This window comes from Dendrobates tinctorius, unplaced genomic scaffold, assembly GCF_039654945.1.
Source record: "Dendrobates tinctorius isolate UK_male_01 unplaced genomic scaffold, ASM3965494v1 ptg000024l, whole genome shotgun sequence".
NCBI lineage: Eukaryota > Metazoa > Chordata > Amphibia > Anura > Dendrobatidae > Dendrobates > Dendrobates tinctorius.
Genome location: NW_027361692.1, coordinates 22,762,477 through 22,783,226, shown reverse-complemented (window position 1 = coordinate 22,783,226; position 20,750 = coordinate 22,762,477). Strand labels below are relative to the sequence as shown.

Genomic DNA, 20,750 nt, shown 5'->3' with positions numbered 1-20,750 from the left:
AGGTGCCTGTTACTCTGCTGCTGGGGTGAGGTATGTTCATCATACAAATTGCCTAATAAAGGGAATACACACCCATGAAAAACTTTTTCAAAACAGTGTTATTATTTTTTCTTTTCCTTCAAAGAGAATGGCAATCGCATAAACAGTTCCAGTTCACATAGTAATCCATCAGTATAAAGTAAAATACTTGCGCTATATCTTCTTTAAGGCAATTTCATGAATAAATCCTTCAAATCACTCAGGGTAGAACAACCCAGCTGCATGCACAACCAGCAATTTCATGGAGACATTGTGGAGCAGGAGTTGGCGTGATGACACACCAACATCAGGTCCAGGACCATATTTGCCACTAGGCACTCAAGGGCACATGCCTAGGGCACCGGGCTGCAGGGGGTGGCACCAAGACAGGGAAGAAAATTCCAACCCAGCTGCATGCACAACCAGCAATTTCATGGAGATATTGTGGAGCAGGAGTTGGTGTAACGACACACCAACATCAGGTCCAGGCCATATTTGCCACTAGGCACTGGAGGGCATGTGCCTAGGGCACCGGGCTGCAGAGGATGGCACCAAGACTGGGAAGAATTTTTTTTATTTTATTTAACCTACCCTCCATTAGACAATCCAGGAAATCTGTTGGCTTTTTGGAGGGGGGGCTGGGGGCGTACCTCCATATTCACCTCAAAGCAGGGGGATGACTGACCCAGGAAGCAGTGGTGCTGCAACTTCTGGCATAAGAGAGATCCCTGCATCTGAGGTGCTGCAGCATCTGTGCATGTGAGGAGGTTGAGATCTCTCACTGCAGACATCACAGCAGAGGAGGAGGAGAAAGACAACATGGGAGGACACAGAAACAGGTGAGCACTCATAGAGCTGAAGATGGGAGGAGGCTCATGACGGGAGGCTGCTACTGTATACTGGTGAGAGGAGGCTGGTGACAGAGGAGGCTGTGCTGTATACTGGTGAGAGGAGGCTGGTAACAGGGGAGGCTTCTGCTGTATACTGGTGAGAGGAGGCTGGTGACAGGGGAGGCTGCTGCTGTATACTGGTGAGAGGAGGCTGGTGAAAGGGGAGGCTGTGCTGTATACTGGTGAGAGGAGGCCGGTGACAGGGGAGGCTGCTGCTATATACTGGACTGGTGAAAGGAGGCTGGTGATAGGAGAGGCTGCTGCTGCATATTGGTGAGAGGAGGCTTGTGATAGGGGAGGCTGCTGCTGTATACTGGTAAGAGGAGGCTGGTGACAGGAGGCTGTGCTGTATACTGGTGAGAGAAGGCAGGTGACAGGGGAGGCTGCTGCTGTATACTGAGCAGAGAATGCTTGTGTTGCTGTATACTGGTTCTCAGGGGAGGCTGGAGCTGCTGCATACTGTGGAACAGGGGAGGCTGCGGGCTCCTTCCGGGTCCTGGCGTGAGGTGGCTTCTCAAGGCCTGCTAAGAGCAGGCCCTGAGAAGCCTCCTGCACTGCCTGTCAGATCGCTGATCTGACACAGTGCTATGCAAAGTGTCAGATCAGTGATCTGACTATATATAGTAATGTCCTACCCTGAGACAATGTAAAAAAGTGAAAAAAATATTGTGTAAAAAAAAAAATTTAAATTCCTAAATAAATAAAATAAATATTTTCCCAATAAATATATTTATTTATGTAAAAAAGTACACATATTTGGTATCGCCGCGTCCGTAACGACGCGCTCTATAAAAGTGTCCTATTAGTTAACCATTCCAGTGAACACTTTAAAAAAATAAATAAAAAACGAGGCAAAAAACAATGTTTTATCATCATACCGCCGAACAAAAAGTGGAATAACACGCGATCAAAAAGACGGATATAAATAAACATGGTACTGCTGTAAACATTATCTTGTCCCGCAAAAAACAAGCTGCTATACAGCATAATCGGTGAAAAAAAAAGTTACAGCTCTCAGGATAAAGCGATGCAAAAATAATTATTTTTTCTATAAAATAGTTTTTATTGTGTAAAAACGCCAAAACATAAAAAAATTATATAAATGAGATGTTGCTGTAATCGTACTGACCCGAAGACTAAAACTGCTTTATCAATTTTACCACACGCGGAACGGTATAAATGCCCCCCCAAAAGAAATTCATGAATTGATGGTTTTTGTTGATTTGGCCTCCCAAAAATCGTAATAAAAAGTGATCAAAAAATGTCATGTGCCCAAAAATGGGACCAATAAAAACGTCAACTTGTCTCACAAAAAACAAGACCTCAAATGATTCTGTGCGTCAAAATATGGAAAAATTATAGCTCTAAAGTGTGTTGATGCAAAACCTATTTTTTGCAATAAATAGCATCTTTTAGTGTGTGACCGCTGCCAAACATAAAAACCCGCTATAAAAAGTAAATCAAACCCCCCTTTATCACCCCCTTAGTTAAGGAAAATTAATAAAATTAAAAAAATGTATTTATTTCCATTTTTCCGATAGGGTTGGGATTAGGGTTAGTTGTGTGTTAGGGTTAGGGTTGTGGTTAGGGTTATGGTTAGGGATGGGATTAGGGTTAGGGGTGTGTTGGGGCTGGAGTTAGAATTGGGGGGCTTACACTGTTTAGGCACATCAGGGGCTCTCCAAACATGACGGTGTCCACTATCTATTCCAGCATATTTTACAATCAAGAAGTCAAATAGCGCATCTTCCCTTCTGAGCTCTGCTGTGTGCCAAAACAGTATATTTCCCCCACATATGGGGTATCAGCATGCTCAGAAGAAATTGCATAACAAAATGTATGGTCAATTTTCTCCTGCTAATTTTTTTACTTTCGCAAGGTTAAGTCTAAATGAAAATTTTTGTGAAACAAAAGTAAATGTTTATTTTTTCCTTCCATATTCCAAAAATTCCAGTGAAGCACCTGAAGGGTTAATAAACTTCTTGAATGTGGTTTTGAGTACCTTGAGGGGTGCAGTTTTTAAAATGGTGTCACTTTTGGGTATTTTCTGTCATATAGGCCCCTCAAAGTCACTTCAAGTGTGAGGTGGTCCGTAAAAAAAAATGGTTTTGCAAATTTTGTAAAAAATGAGAAATTGCTGCTCAACTTTTAAAACTTATAACTTCCTAACAAAAAAATGATGTTTCCAAAATTGTGTTGATGTAAAGCAGACATGTTAGAAATGTTATTTATTAACTACTTTGTGTGATATGACTCTAAATAGAAACAAAAAGTTTGAAAATTGCAAAATTTTACCATTTTTTACCAAATTTCCGTTTTTTTCCACAAATAAGCGGAAGTCATAACGAAGAAATTTTACCACTAGAGTAAAGTACAATATGTCACGAGAAAACAGTCTCAGAATCATCAGGATCCGTTGAAGAGTTTCAGAGTTATGACCTCATAAAGTGACAGTGGTCAGAATTGTAAAAATTGGCCCAGTCAGGAAGGTGAAAACAGGCTTCAGGGTGAAGGGGTTAAAATGAATTAGCAAAAACTGGATCCTAAAAGGATCAGGATTTGGAAAAAATAAATGATTTTACCTGATTTGAAAAAGAACACAAGTGTGAAACCAGCGACATTGGATGAGTGCAGCAGCGCGCTCCAAGTGTCAGTGAGGATGCACACAATGTGGCTGCAGGCTTGCTCTGACGCCTGCTACCTGTCTGCTCTTGATTTTCCTTCAATAAAGAGGAGGGGTGAATGAGCAGACAGCATGCCTCTGAAGGTGTTTAAAAAACGCTCAAAAGACTGAACCTGTGCGAACCTACTGCAGACGTTCATTCTTTTAGTGTTTAATTAGCGCTTTTAGGCTGTGTGCCCACGTAGCGATTTTTAAGCGTTTTTGCCGCGATTTTCGTCGCGAAAACGCTGTGAAAACGTTTAAAAATCGTGTACAGAACGCCCCCCCATGCATCCCTATGGCATTCCGCACATGCTGTGCTAATGCTGCGCTTTTTTCCGCGGCGGAATCGCATCGCGGAAAAAATCGCAGCATGCTCATTCTTTTGTGCAGAATCGCAAAGAATTGCCGCGATTCCGCACCCATAGGAATGCATGAGAATCGCTTACTTCCCGCATGTGGCTATGCCCACAATGCGGGAAGTTAAGCGTCTCATGTGCGGTTGGTACCCACGGTGTGGAGGAGAGGAGACTGTCCTCCAGGCCCTGGGTACCATACCCTTGTAAAAAAAAAGAATAAAAATAAAAAATCGGGGTATATTTACCTTCCGGCGTCCCGCGCTGCATTCCTGGCCTAAGCGTTCCCAGTAATGCCTTGCGGCAAGGCCCTGTAATGACGTAGTCTCGCGTGACTCTAGCGGTCTCGCGAGATCGCTATAGCAACGCGAGACTACGTCATCACAGGTCTCGCAAGGCATTACTGGGAACGCTGTGGCCCGGGATGGCAGCGCGGGACCCCGGAAGGTAAATATACCCCGACTTTTTAATTTTTTTTAGCATTTTAACATTCTATCTTTTACTATTGATGCCGCATAGGCAGCCTCAATAGTAAAAGCCTGGTCACACTTGTCAAACACTATGTTTGACGAGTGTGACCAACCTGTCAATCACTTTCCAAACGATGCTTCAAATCGCTTGGAAAGTGCTTGAATATCGCACGCGAAAATCGCGGCAAAATCGCGATCATAATCGCGGTGAAATCGCGCGGAAAAAAACGCGCGATTTCTGGGAAGGAGTCCGGTTTTTAGTGAGCGTTTTAAAACGCTACGTGGGCACATAGCCTTAAACTGTCTTACAGAGTAGATCTGCCTTAAATAAATGTCGTGTGCACAGACTCAATGTGTGACATCAGTAAGAGGCGCGACCATGAAAAGTGCCTAGGGCAATATTAAGACCAAATACAGCCCTGATCAGGTCCCAATACTACTGCACCATATGTGAGATGTCCATGTCAGTCACGTAAACCACTCTGTTCATTCTCAATATACAACGCTGGCAAAACTTAAGAGACCCATGCACAGTTTTATAAAAATCAGCTTCTCTACATGTCTGAGAGCCATTCCATTCCAGCGTCAGTTAAATTCCGACCAGACTACACCTCATTCTACTAATGAGATTTTGAATAGGTGATCATCTGAACCAAAATATTATTTAACAAAAGAAAGTATAAAAAAACCCTGCTGTGCTGTGGTGTTCACAATCCTCTTGCAATAGGACAAACTGGATGGCAAAACAAGTGCTAGTAATATCCCAAAAGTAATAGGAAGGAAAAAATAACTTTTAATCATGCCAAAGGAGTTGAAAAGATAAGTCTGAGTGAGGAAAAGAAGGGCTCAATTCTGGCTTTACTAGCAGAGAGAAACAGTGAGCGTCATGTTGCCTCCATCCTTTAAATTTCTAAGATAGCAGTCCATTACAACAAGGTCAAGCAGCAGACATTGGGAACAACAAAGCTGCATACCGGCAGAGGGCAAAAACGACTCTCCACTGACCAGTATGACCGTCACCTTACTCGAACGTCACTCAGAAACCGCAGGATGACATCAAATGACCTACAAAAGGAATGGCAAATAGCAGCTGGGGTGAAGTACAAAGCAAGAATAGTTCGTAACAGGATCCTAGAGTCAGGGCTCAAGTCATATAAAGCTAGAAAAAAGCCTTTCATCAATGAGAAGCAAAGGAGAGCCAGGCTGAAGTTTGCTAAAGATCATAAAGATTGGACCACAGAGGACTGGAGTAAGGTAATCTTCTCTGATGAGTCTAATTTTCAGCTTTGCCCAACAACTGGTAGTCTAATGGTTAGACGGAGACCGGGAGAGGCGTACAAGCCACAGTGTCTTGCACCCACTGTGAAATTTGGTGGAGGATTGGTGATGATCTGGGGATGCTTCAGCAAGGCTGGAATTGGACAGGTTAATCTTTGCAAAGGACGTATGAATCAAGCCACATACAAGGTTATCCTGGAAAAACAGTTGATTCCTTCTGCTCAGGCAATGTTCCCCAATTTTGAGGACTGTTTTTTCCAGCAGGACAATGCGCCATGCCACACAGCTAGGTCAATCAATGTGTGGATGAAGGACTACCACATCAAATCCCTGTCATGGCCAGCCCAGCCCAATTTCCAGACCTGAACCCCATTGAAAACTTCTGGAATGTAATCAAGAGGAAGATGGATAGTCACAAGCCATCAAACAAAGAAGAACTGCTTAAATTTTTGTACCAGGAGTGGCATAAGGCCACCCAAAGCAGTGTGAAAGACTGGTGGAAAGTATGCCAAGACGCATGAAAGCTGTGACTAAAAATCATGGTAATTCCACCAAATATTAATTTCTGAACTCTTCCTGAGTTAAAACATTAGTATTGTTGTTTCTAAATGATTATGAACTTGTTTTCTTAGCATTATTTGAGGTCTATACACAAAATTCCCATATACGCCAAAAAATAATAATAAATGGGAAAAGAGAAGAGATCCCAATATGTATAAAAACACAATCTTTTATTGGTAAATAATAATAAAATACATCATACATAAAAAAGCAAAAATTCTGCCCAAGGGACACCAAGCTCAAATAAATATCTGCAAGGTGATAGTATCCAATCAAAACAAATATATAAAAAATGTAAAACAACATGAGGTCTTATACAACAAATATATATTTGTCAATCTTTATTGAGACATATCATGTGTAATGTGGGCATAAATAATCAAACTAATTACTATCCTGTGTGGATGACCCGCAACGGAAACAATTCCCAAAATATCACCCCTTGTATCATACATAGATGTGATGCCACAAAGTAGCTTAAATCATAGGAAATATAGCCAAAGGTCCCCACCATAAAGAAGTAAACCGTGACAAATCCTTGTCAGCAAACACCTGATAGCAATTAATGACCACAACACAATAAAAGGTGCCTCATAATGAAAAATGCATTTTACCCATAAGGAGTGGTGTGTTTGCTCAGCGTTCCCTCACCCCGACGCGAGTTTCGCCATCTGCTTCTTCCGGGGGCACAGAATTTTGCAGTGGTCTCTTAATTTTGGTCAGAGCTGTATTTCCCAAATCAATAAACATTGTATCACTTTCCGAATTTTTTTGGCTTGCCTCTCACAATGTTACAATTGTTTCAAAACTAGGGGCAGACTCAATCATGTTTTAATAACCATCTTTCAATTAAGGTGTCAGTTTGTTACATTGGAAATCTAATATATAAAGCTCAATGTGTGCGTGTGTATGTGTGTATCTATGTATGTATGTCCGGGATAGACATCCGCACCGTCGCAGCTACAGCCACAAAATTTGGCACAGTCACACGTCTGGACCCCGAGAGCGTCATAGGCCATGTTGTGAGGTGAAATTTTAACCCCGTGCGTTCACCAAACAATTTTGCCCCTATCTACATAATGGGGGAAAAGGGAAAGGAAAAGTGTTGGAGGCAAATTGACAGCTGCCAGATGTGAACAAGGGGGACTTAAAGAATGACAGCGATGGCGCCAAAGAGTATATACCGTACAGTTGCTAAGGTGGGGCCCTGACATGGGATACTCACCACACACGGGGATATGAACACACACACAAAATGCGCCACACACTACCACGTGCTTCAACACATATATCACCCTCAGCACACATTTCACCACGCATGCACCAACCTCGCCACATAAAAGTCGAAACACAAAAGTCGCCACTCAAAACTCGCCACGCTGTCCCAGAGCTGTTTAAAAGATGAAAAATGAGCTGTGATTGGTTGCTATCAGCAACAGTTTTCTTTGTAGACAGTTGTGGTAACTGAGGCCTATTATTCTTATCATTTCTATGGTGTTATCGTCCTTCTGTAAAGCTGGAAATAACACAATTTATTACCGTGCCAACACAGACCACCCTCTGACACAGACTGCAGGGGGAGCCCAGTATCACACAGGATATGATTAGATACACGGTTCAGCAGTCAGTATCACACAGGAGAGGATTAGATACATAGCTCAGCAATCAGTATCACACAGGATAGGATTAGTTACACAGCTAAGCAGTCAGTATCACACAGGAGAGGATTAGACATGGCTCAGCAGTCAGTATCACACAGGATAGGATTAGATACACAGCTCAGCAGTCAGTATCACACAGAATAGGATTAGATACACAGCTCAGCAGTCAGTATCACACAGGATAGGATTAGATACATAGCTCAGCAATCAGTATCACACAGGATAGGATAGATACACGGCTCAGCAGACAGTATCACACAAGATAGGATTAGATACACAGCTCAGCAGTCAGTATGACACAGGTGAGGATTAGACACATGGCTCAGCAGTCAGTATCACACAGGATAGGATTAGATACACAGCTCAGCAGTCAGTATCAAACAGGATAGGATTAGATACACAGCTCAGCAGACAGTATCACACAGGATAGGATTAGAAACATGACTCACCAGACTGTATCACACAGGAGAGGATTAGATACACAGCTCAGCAGTCAGTATCACACAGGATAGGATTAGATACATAGCTCAGCAATCAGTATCACACAGGATAGGAATAGATACACGGCTCAGCAGACAGTATCACACAGGAGAGGATTAGATACGCAGCTCAGCACACAGTATCACACAGAATAGTATTAGATACAGGGCTCAGCAGACAGTATCATACAGAATCGGATTAGATGCACGGCTCAGCAGTCAGTATCACACAAGATAGGATTAGATGCACGGTTTTTATGTGTAATATAATCATTATAATTATAACCACAGTTGGTTACTATGCCCAGGCAACGTCGGGCTCTTCAGCTAATATCTAAATACAAAGGAGAAGAAATACAAGGCAGTCAATGGTACGGAATCCTTTGTTAGAAAGTGGGGTCAAGGTAGAATGCTCACTTATTCGAGATGTGCTTCTACCAAGCTTCAAGGCTTTATCAATAGATCAATTGCAGATGCTCCTGTTAATCCAGTTGGGCATAGGCGCTAGTGTTGGGTGGATCGATTCTTAGGACTCTAGTCCATTGGCCAGGTCAGTGCAATGTGGCCCCTGGATGGGAGCTCTATGATTCCCTTACTTTCCAGGATCTCTGCATGGTTTTTGATTAGCTGGATATGTCATGTGTGCAGCCCAGCAAATTAAAAGCAGGTCCGGGATTCCCAAATGGTAAGAGATGTGCGAGCCTTTCATCTAGCAGCCAAAGAGTACTGACCTAGCTAAAGTATCGAAGTCCCACAAATCAATCAGTATAACTCTACTAGGTACTTCTGTTGCATCAAATTCCAAAATTAAAAAAATATCAAAGGAAAAATAATGCAAGACTCCAAAGTATGGTTTATTAAAGCACTGTAATGACATAAAAAGAGGTCAATGCATTTCAGCAGCAGTCTGATGCCTTCCAACAATCACTAGGTTACCAAACAAGCATATAATAGACACAAAAAAGGCAGGAACAGAAATTTCAATGACCTCATAGGTCAAAGGTCATTGAGAAGTAAAATGAAACTGCAATGGCATCGTTAGGCAAAGGTTACATAGACAAAACAAGGCATACTTTTAACAAAGCTTAGTAATTTAAAAAATATATGAATCTATGTAACCTGGCTTGATAGTGGGCACAAAACAGCTGTTTACGTCCACCTTCTTGAAGATGGTGCCGATTTGTAGCTGCTTCTTTGAACTGATGGAAATTAAAAGATCTAGAAACTCAACGATATATGTAGAAAATTGATGTATTAATTAAAGGCCAAAATTGTCCCTGTTAAGTCCCTCTATGAATGCTTTTGCTGCCACCTCTCTTTTGCTCCATAGGAAGAAAAGGTCATTTAATTATCTTATATTTATTATCAGTCAGGTGTATTGTACTTGACTTTTAGTCAGGATCTTCTGGACTGTGAAAACAACTTGTCTTTCAGTCTTATCATCACCAGATGACGAGTACATATAGTCCCTGTATTTATCCTCCATTCAGTGGCATTCACAGTATTATTATTGACATATTAATATTTTATAGATACTTTTGTACAAGTTTTAGGATTGCATATTCATCTTTTTAACATGTTTTATTACAAATTTGCCTTGCTTTATTATTTGCATAAACTTCGACCTATGACATCATTACAATTTCATTTTCATTCTCAATGACCTTTCACCTATAATATCATTACAACTTCCTTTCCAGTGACCTTTATCCTATGATTTCACTGTAACTTCCTGGGCTCCCGATTTTTTGATGTATTTAATGCTTATTTGGTATTTTAGTGGTTGTACTCTAGTAATACATTATACTGGTGCTGAATTTGTGTTTCCCTATACACACTTTTTATGTCCTAATTAAAGTGTTTGAAGATATTTTAGACTTCTGCCTGCCTTCAACAATGCTATATTTTGCACAATGTTTTTTTGGATTTGTTTTTTTTTTTTTTAAATTTTCTGAAGTGTTTGACATTAAACTGAGATGAACAAGCAACACAAATAAAAGTCTCAGGCTGTGTGACCACTGCATAGGCAGCATCAATAGTAAAAAGTTGGTCACACTTGTCAAGCACTATGCTTAAGTGTGACCAACCTGTCAATCACTTTTCCAAGTGATGCTTCAAATCGCTTGGAAAAGTGCTAGCATTCTGCAAGCTAAAAACGCTTACAAAACGCTTGTGTTTTGCGGGAAACCGCATGAGAATTACGCATGCGTTTTACCCACGGCGGGGAGTTGCGGAAATGCTGCGGAAAATTCTGCAGCATTACTGCAACGTGGGCACATAGCCTAAAGGTGCATATAGGCCTCCCGATGTTGTGGCAATGACAGCTGATTGGTAAATATTTAATGATCGACGGACATTTAATAGCCTGGTTTTACGACTAGAGCATACTTCAGATGTGCATTGAGCAATCTGTAATAGAGCATGCACATGGGTTTCCATAGTTCTCTGCAGAATGATTCCTCTTTACACTAGATGATGCACTGCTAAGATAATCTTTTGTGCAGCACAAAAGGTAATTTCCCCCAATGAATGATCATTCTGCTTGTTTTCCGAGTGATTGGCAGCCTGTTTGAAGTACAAGATTACCATGAAAACAGTGTTCCAATGAAAACTTGTTCACAATAATCTTTCAGTGTAAATGGACCTTAAGACTCTTGATTATGACTAAACCAAGGCAAATTGTACCAATAAATAATGATCTAATTAATGCAATCAGCTTTGCTGGTTTCACCATTTCTCACAGCCTACTTATATAATCGGCCTGAGGCTGTACATAATACTTTTCTTTTCCATAAACCAATAAACAAGGGGCTACATAGATATATGCCTAAATGTTCCATCATTGACTCTTTTTTTGTATTTTTTGAAAAGATAAAGTTAATACGACATTATTATATGTTTACCCTTAAAAGTTTAAGATATATTACGCCATTTTGTATCATTTGCATGCCACTTGGAAATAATTCATAAATCATGCCACATGGTTGACGAGCAAAGCAGAACACTCAAACGTACTTTGATGAGCTGCCCAGGAACTTAAGAAGTACCCACTTTCTTGTTTTGATTTATGGCATTTGGTAGATGCACCAAGCTTTATCAAGTTTATAGGCAGCATGGTGGCTCAGTGGTCAGCTCTTTTGCTTTGCAGCCCTGGGGTCTTGCATTCAAATCCCACCAAAGACAATATCTGCAAGAAGTTTGTATGTTCTCCCCATATTTGCGTGGGTTTCCTCTGAGTACTCTGAATTCCACTCCAAAGACATACTGATGGGGAATTTAGATTGTAAGTCCCAATGTGGACAGTGATGTTAGTGTTTGGGAAGCGCTGCGGAATATGAAGGTGCTATATGAGCAATGCATAATAATAATATCAGACTTCCCTGGTGTCCATTGATATCATTCATAGATATTCAGCATTGCCAATTATACACATCTGACAACCCCATATATTTAAGTGCCCAGTAGCTAATTTAATTCAATCAATGTAAATTATGATCTACAGGGAAGAGGCCTTAAGGGCCTGTTACACTAAGCGATATCGCTAGCAATATCGCTATAACGTCACTGGTTTTTGTGACGTAGCAGCGATATTGCTAGCGATATCGCTATGTCTGATACTTACCTCCGACCGGCTCCCCCGCTGATCGCGCGAGAACGGCCTGGACGTTTCATCGTCAGCTTCCTGCTGGGCTTCCTGTGGCGCCGACGAGCGACGCGTGGACGCGGGCGGGAGGACGTCAGGATCACCTCGTCTGACAGGTAAGTAGCGACCCCCGACCCATGCTATGTCGCTGGTGAGATCTGCCTGTGTGGCAGCTCACTAGCGACCACTTAGCGATGAACCAGCGATCCTGACCGTGTCAAATCACTGGTTGGGATCGCTGGTGCATCGCTAAGTGTGACAGTACCTTTACAGACTGCATTGCCTCACATATTGCAGTTTTCATTTCCTAACCGGTAAGTTGTAAACTCCTTTCACATCAGAAAGGAGCAGACGCTGCCAAGACCATGCCATTCCTCACTATCCCTCTTAATGTTAATCTGTGCTGACCACAATGTAATTTGTGGATGTGGCACACAGATAAATCAATTAGTGCACTTGTTCTGTAGATTCAAACATAATTACAAATTGCAGTTCTGCCAAGTCATCTGAAATAGTAAGAAACAATAACATTTCATAAGCAGAGGAACCAATTACTTTTACATAAAAATACAGCATTGGGTGATTATACTTGATAAGGAAAAGGCTGACTTTTATCAATGAATCTGACAACAATGAGCAACTAGCTCCTGACTGAGTTTACTATCCAAGTAAGGGTACCATTACACATAGCGATGCACCAGCGATCCTGACAACGATATGGATCACTGGTGCATCGCTAAGTGGTCGCTAGTGAGCTGCCACACAGGCAGATCTCAACAGCAACATCGCAGGGGTCGGGGGTCGCTACTTACCTGTCAGACGCGGCGATCCTGACGTCCTCCCGCCCGCGTCGCTCGTCGGTGCCACTGGAAGCCCAGCAGGAAGCTGACGATGAGAAATGGTCCAGGACCTTCTCGGGCGACCAGCGATAACCAGCGGGGGAGCCGGTCGCAGGTAAGTATCACATGTAGCGATATCGCTAGCAATATCGCTGCTACATCAAAAAATCGGTGACTTTACAGCGATATTGCTAGCGATATCGCTATGTGTTTAGGGGGTCTTAAGCCTAGACTAAGGAAAAAATATGAAAATGAAAAATGTACACAAATTCTCATGTAATCGATAAGATTACAAATTATAAGTACATTTCCAGTGTAAATTTGTATAAGATTTTTTGCCATTGTAGGAACAGGCTGTTAGACAAAGCTAAACTCTGCAGAGAAAGCAGACACAATATACAGTATGATCATGTCTAGCTTCTATAGATTAGGAAGAGATCATGTGATCTCTGGGTATAGGGAGAGAACTGGAGATGTTGGGTCCTAGGAAAACGAGTTAGCTCCATTCTGCATAGAAAAAAATAATTTTCATCCTGTAACTGGGGCGAATATACCAGTCTTGGTTACAGTAGAAATCAACAACAAAAAAAAATTAATGTTTTCAAATGCCCCCCTAAAAGACTTTTAAAACCTTATGGTGGTCAAAGTGTATAAAGTACGGTATACGAAAACATAAATAAGTAAAAAGGCAAGAAAACAAATAAGTCAAAATTACCAAAAATAATGGCATTCGAAATCGATTTTTTTCAACACTACCCTAATTGAAAAAAAGCATATAAAAATAATTTCTACAGAAACAGGAACACATTAAAAAAAATCTGTAGGGAGTCCTTTCCAGTCTTAAAAAAATGTGAAAAATAGACACATATTTCATTTTTTGATTATATTTTCCCCTGATATCACCAACAATAACAGAAAAGGAATATAAAACTGCCATAAAATTAAGCCCCATGTTTCATGAAAAAAAGAGGCAAGTTTATTTAAATCCTGAAAAAGAAAAATGTTTTTATAGTTGTTAGAAATGCATATATGAAAAAAAAACTGAAAATGTTCCTGTTAGGAACAGGGAAAAATGGCTTCATTATGAACTGGTTAATGTTAACTAATTGATATAATTTGCAGTTATTTATGAACAATTTACATTTTTCACTTGGTCTTTGTCTATGACAATAAACAGACTTTTATGCCAAAATTTTCTCATTTTTACTATCGAGTGACAGTTACACATTACAGGATTGCGACAAGTTGCATACCAAAAATGTGTTGCTTTAGACAGCAGCTGAAGCTGGTGAATAAGGCCGGAGTAACAATAGCGAGGAATACGGATGAGTGCTATGCGATAAAACACTGCATAGCACTCGGATGGATGTTTATCTATGGGGCAGCTCCCATCAACGATTTTTTCTCGGCCATATTATACGTGCGAGTGAAATCGCAGCATGCTGGTATTTGCTGTGTATATCAGGAGAGACTCGCCAAAGTAAGTCTATGGGTGTGAGAAAAAAAAATCACACACCACACAGACCATCCGTGTGACTTGCGAGAAATGCACACCGGTGTCCTTTGAAAAGCCGGCAATTTATGTGCGGTGTACAGGAAAATCACTGACAGGTTAGACAAGAATAGATATATACACAAAGAATACATACAGTTGTGGCCAAAAGTATTGACACCCCTGCAATTCTGTCAGATAATACTCAGTTTCTTCCTGAAAATGATTCCAAACACAAATTCTTTGGTATTATTATCTTCATTTAATTTGTCTTAAATGAAAAAACACAAAAAGAATTGTCCTAAAGCCAAATTGGATATAATTCCACACCAAACATAAAAAAGAGGGTGGACAAAAGTATTGGCACTGTTCGAAAAATCATGTGATGCTTCTCTAATTTGTGTAATTAACAGCACCTGTAACTTACCTGTGGCACCTAACAGGTGTTGGCAATAACCAAATCACACTTGCAGCCAGTTGACATGGATTAAAATTGACTCAACCTCTGTCCTATGTCCTTGTGTGTACCACATTGAGCATGGAGAAAAGAAAGAAGACCAAAGAACTGTCTGAGGACTTGAGAAACCAAATTGTGAGGAAGCATGAGCAATCTCAAGGCTACAAGTCCATCTCCAAAGACCTGAATGTTCCTGTGTCTACCGTGCACAGTGTCATCAAGAAGTTTAAAGCCCATGGCACTGTGGCTAACCTCCCTACATGTGGACGGAAAAGAAAAATTGACAAGAGATTTCAACGCAAGATTGTGCGCATGTTTGATAAAGAACCTCAACTAACATCCAAACAAGTTCAAGCTGCCCTGCAGTCCGAGGGTACAACAGTGTCAACCCGTACTATCCGTCGGCATCTGAATGAAAAGGGACTGTATGGTAGGAGACCCAGGAAGACCCCACTTCTTACCCCGAGACATAAAAAAGCCAGGCTGGAGTTTGCCAAAACTTACCTGAAAAAGCCTAAAACGTTTTGGAAGAATATTCTCTGGTCAGATGAGACAAAAGTAGAGCTTTTTGGGCAAAGGCATCAACATAGAGTTTACAGGAGAAAAAAAGAGGCATTCAAAGAAAAAAACATGGTCCCTACAGTCAAACAAGGCGAAGGTTCCCTGATGTTTTGGGGTTGCTTTGCTGCCTCTGGCACTGGACTGCTTGACCGTGTGCATGGCATAATGAAGTCTGAAGACTACCAACAAATTTTGCAGCATAATGTAGGGCCCAGTGTGAGAAAGCTGGGTCTCCCTCAGAGGTCATGGGTCTTCCAGCAGGACAATGACCCAAAACACACTTCAAAAAGCACTAGAAAATGGTTTGAGAGAAAGCACTGGAATTAACCCGCCACTTGAACACGTAGGATTGACGATTGTCTTTCTATCATCTTTGCCTATTTTTGATGTATTGCAGGCTATACTGACTACTAAACAGACAATCAAATTTTGTATTAGGTGTCATACAGGGTTGCTTGCTGCCCCCTGGTACAGTTGTGGCCAAAAGTATTGACACCCCTGCATTTTGACAGATAAAAAAAAGCACAAACACATATTGAAGACAGCATTTTTCTTGCCACCACACTGGTTTTTAATGCAGATAAAAACGCTACAAAAACGCAATATGTGAACATACCCTTAATGCCATTTCTAAATACTGTTTCACACTTGTGAGAGTTTAGTATGAGTTGCAAGAAGGAAAAATAAGGGAACATAAATTCCCTAAATAGTATTCTAATGACTTTGTGCAAGTTAACACGATCCCATGTACTTGTGAAAAGGTTAAGCACTGAACTAAAGTGTGCCCCCAAAAATTGTAACTCATAGCTCACAGACAGAACCTTTTATTATCTGATATTCGGCCATGCTGCAGTCCTCATTCTTGTAGCATAAGTAATGAGAAAGCCATTTGTTATAATACTCGATGTTCCGGAGTTATAAGAGAAGCTGTGACCCATAACACCTTTTTGTTGTGACCTCAACAGCCAATTAATTTCTCTGATTTATCACCAGATCTGCAATAAAAAGCTGGAAGAGGTGACATTAACGCTGAGAATAATGAATGCACAAAAGAGAAGATGTAGAACACATAGCCTGACTATTCAGAATGTTATCCTTGCTTTATTATAGAACAATATTGATCATTATATTCTCGTTGATTTAATTAAACTGTTCAGTGGAGTTCATATAAGCTCATAAGTTCAGAACTATTCGGAATATTATGTGCCATATTTACTAGTTGTTTTATTTTTCCATCATCTGAACTGTGACCAAACACTTCTATAGGTCTATGAATGATATTGCTAGCTACATATCCTTACTCCACATTCTGATCTCTGCAATCTCTTCACAATCTTTCATTTGTGCCTTATGTGAAAAAGTCCAAAAGTTTCTGGATGGGAACATATCTGCCTATATGTACCCTATGTTCCACAATCCATGGACTCAACAACAAAGCCCTGCTGCAATAGAAAGGATTCTCAGGTCAGGATCAAAGGTAAGCAACGCATATCTCTTTTCATCTATTAAAGGTAATCGTTGAGCATGTTTTTGCTATGCAATCTGAGATCAGCATGATGTAGTGGCAGAGATCCTGATTCTAGTGACATATCATTCGATAAGCTCCTTGGTGTAGTTTTTATAGAATCCCAGCTTTCTCTGTTGTAGATGTAGCAGTGATCATACCCAGCCCACACCACTGACCAGCAGCTTCCTGTGTACAGTGTACATTGCCAGCAAGCTGCTAATCAGTGGTGGGGGCGGGGTTGCACAAATTAGCCTGACTGCTGTGCACTTGAGACTAAAGCCCCCATCACATATAGCGATCTCGCTAGCGAGATTGCTGCTGAGTCACAAGTTTTGTGACGCAATAGCGATCTCACCAGCGAGATCGCTGTGTGTGACACTGACCAGCGACCGGCTCCCCTGCCGGTATCGCTGATCGTCCTGGAATGCCAGGACATTTTTTTGATCGCAGGTCTCCCGCTGGCCAGCAAGCATCGCTGCGTGTGATAGGCGGGAGACCAGCGATCAGCGAGCTAGTAATTAAGGTAAACGTCGGGTTTCTAAGCGGTGCGCAGCGTTTAGAAACCCGATGTGTACCTTAGTTACCAGTGCGCTGGTGCAGGGAGCTGGTAACCAAGGTACACATCGGGTTTCTAAGTGCTGCGGGGCACTGCTTAGAAACCCGATGTGTACCTTGGTTACCAGCTCCCTGCACCAGCGCGCTGGTAACTAAGGTACACAGTGGGTAACTAAGCGACATGCGTCGCTTGTTACCCTCCTGTCGCTGGTGCTGATCGCTGGTGAAGCTGTTTGGCAGCTCACCAGCGATCATGTAGCGACACACCAGTGATCCTGACAAGGTAATATCATTGTCGGGATCGCTAGTGCGTCGCTATGTGTGACGGGGCCCCTAGTCAGGTAGTGATAATCTCCTGCTGATAAAACACTGATTGCAAGTAACACCTCCCTGGATTCAGGCTATCTGTTCCTACATTATGTTGCTCTTAGATTGCAAACAAAAACCTTGCAGATAAATTCCCTTTAATCCTGTTGTTGAAAACAAAATTTGGCAAGTCAAAACATTTAAACAAACCTGACTTTCTCTGTTTATGGCCTGGTTCACACATACAACTTTCACGGTTTGGGTACTGTCTACAATATCTGGACCAGCATTGGGTTTTTCTGACCCAAACTCAAGTTTCAAAGCTGCCATGAGCCATTAGGCTTTAACCCCTTCCGGACATTGGACGTATCCATACGTTATGTTCAGCTGGTACTTACCGACCTATGCACACATCATGGAGACTTTACACGTACAGAGGCTGTATGCGCTCAATCGCTGAATCTGACAGCTGACACTTGGCACTCAAAGCAGGAGTGCTGCTTGCATCACTCCTGGCACTTTAACCCCTAAATACTGCGCTCAACATCGCAGTGTTTAGTAGGAAAGCAGAGGGAGGGAGCCGACTCTGTTCTCCAATCCGCGCCCTGGTGACATCATCGCGAGGGGCCGATTGATGCCATGGTGACCCAATGTCGTCATGATGACATCCGGGTCACCAGAGCTAGCAAACTTGCTAAATCATGCTCAGAGCATGATGTAGCAATTTTGTCTCTCAGTGCAGCATAGAGTTTGTAAAGTATAGGAATGCTCCTGCATTCCTATGCTTTACAAGTGATCAGACTGCAAAAAGTCCACCAGTGGGACAAAATGAAAAAAAGTGAAAATAGAATTGTAAACATATAAAAAAAATCACAAAATAATTGAAAAAAAAAAATAAAATATACTGTACAAATAAATATTTTTATGAAAAAACAAACAAACACATGTTTGGTATCGCTGCTTCCGTAATGACCCGACCTAGAAAACTAGTTAATCCCTTTAGTGAACACAGCTAAAGAAATAAATAAAATTAGGCAAAAAAAAAGATGCTTTTTTATCATACTGCCAAATAAAAAGTAAAATAAAACAAGAGTAAAAAGATGAATGTAAAAAAAAAAATTGTAAAGCTGAAAACGTGGAAAAATAAAAAAGTTATAGCTCTCGGAATAAAGCGATGCAAAAATTATTATTTTTTTCTCTAAAACAGGTTTTATTGTGTAAAAGTGTCAAAACATAAAAAAATATAAATTTGGTATCGCTGTAATCAAACTGACCCGATGAATAAAGCTGCTTTATCAATTTTACCACAAGTGGAACAACATAAATTAAGAAACAATTCCTGAATTGCTGGTTTTTGCTCATACTGCCTCACAAAAATCAGAATAGAAAGTGATAAAAAAATATCATGTATCCAAAAATAGCACCAATAAAATGTCAACTTGTCCCGCAAAAAAAATGCCCTTACGTGACTGTGTCGGCCGAAATATGGAAAAATTATAGCTCTCAAAATATGGTGATGCAAAAACTAGCTTTTGAAAAAAAAAGCGCCTTTTAGTGTGTGACAGCTGCCAAACAGAAAAACCTGATATAAATGTGGTATCGCTGCAATCGCACAGACGAGAACAATAAATTCATCTAATCACTTATGCCGAATGAGAAATAGCATAAAAAATAAATAAAACCAATTCTTCACCTGCTGTGGGTTTGTTCTTTCTGCCTCCTGAAGATCGCAGCAAGGCTTAGCTCAAATTTATCCTGCGCAGAGAGCTTATTATCGGAAAAATATGGTAATTATTTTTTCTTCACTGCCCAATGGTATAAAATTCTGTGATCCACCTGTAGTATCTACAGTATATGATCACTGCACAACCAGATGTATGCATTGAGAATTATAGTTTATAAAATGGAGTCTCTTATTGGGGGTTCTGCTGTTCTGGCACCTCAAGGGCTCTACCAATGTGACATGGCACCCTCAAGCCAGCTCAGCAAAAGCTGAACCTCAGTATGGAGCTTCTTCCCTTCTGAGCTTTGCACTGTGCCTCAAAAATGGGGCTAAAAGAAATTTTTTTGTGTGAAAAATGTTTGTATTTTCATGGCTCTACGATATAAACTTCTGTGAAGTACATGGGGGTTCAAGGTGCTCACCACACATCTAGATAAATTTCATGAGGGGTCTAGTTTCCAAAACCAGAACATTCCATCAAAATATACCTTTCCAAAACATCACTCCTTCCTTTCTGAGTTCTACCGTGCACCAAAACAGTAGTTTTTCACTACATATGGGGTATCTGCATACTCAGGAGAAAGTGAAGAACAAATTTGGGGTCCATTTTCTTCTGCTACCTTGTGAAAATAAAAAAATGGATTAAAAAAACATTTTTATGGGAAAAATTATATTTGTTTATTTTCATGGCTCTACATTATAAACTTCTGTGAAAGTTCAAGGTTCTCAGTAAACATCTAGATAAGTTCCGTGAGGGGTCTAGTTTCAATTTTGGGGAGTTTCCACTGTTTAGGCACATCAGGGACTCTCCAAACACCACATTTGACTGCATGGGCATGATATCTCACAGCGATCTTCAAAGAATGCGTGCAGCAGCCGAGGAGAGGGGTGGAGTGAGTGAACCGAAGCCACGTCCATCTGACCAGACGGACCCTATTAGCATACATCGTGGGAGAAATATAAAAGGTGATACATGGGGAGTCAAGGGGTTACATAAGTACAGTATTTAGGGAATGCATAGCTGCCACTGAATAAAGTATTTTTAGCTGGTAGGATAGAAAAGTGGTGACAGGTTCCCTTTAATAATAAGAAAAAAATCCCTGAGCAACCCACTTAGCACCGTTGTCTTATGATCTTTTTTACTGTCAATCAACACCTCAAAAAATATGTGGTCACTGACTTCCCTCCTGTTATTTCCTTTGACAGCACATAGTGACAACATGTTTAAGTAGTCCAATAACAAGCATAGGATGCTGCATCTGGAGCATGAGAGACAGACAAAGAGACCTTTT

General features: G+C 41.0%; 1 protein-coding gene across 5 annotated transcripts in view; it reads right to left on the bottom strand.

The window, feature by feature from the left end:
- Window positions 1–20,750, bottom strand: part of KHDRBS2 (KH RNA binding domain containing, signal transduction associated 2) — a 628,563-nt gene that overhangs the window by 498,933 nt on the left and 108,880 nt on the right. The window lies entirely within an intron of this gene.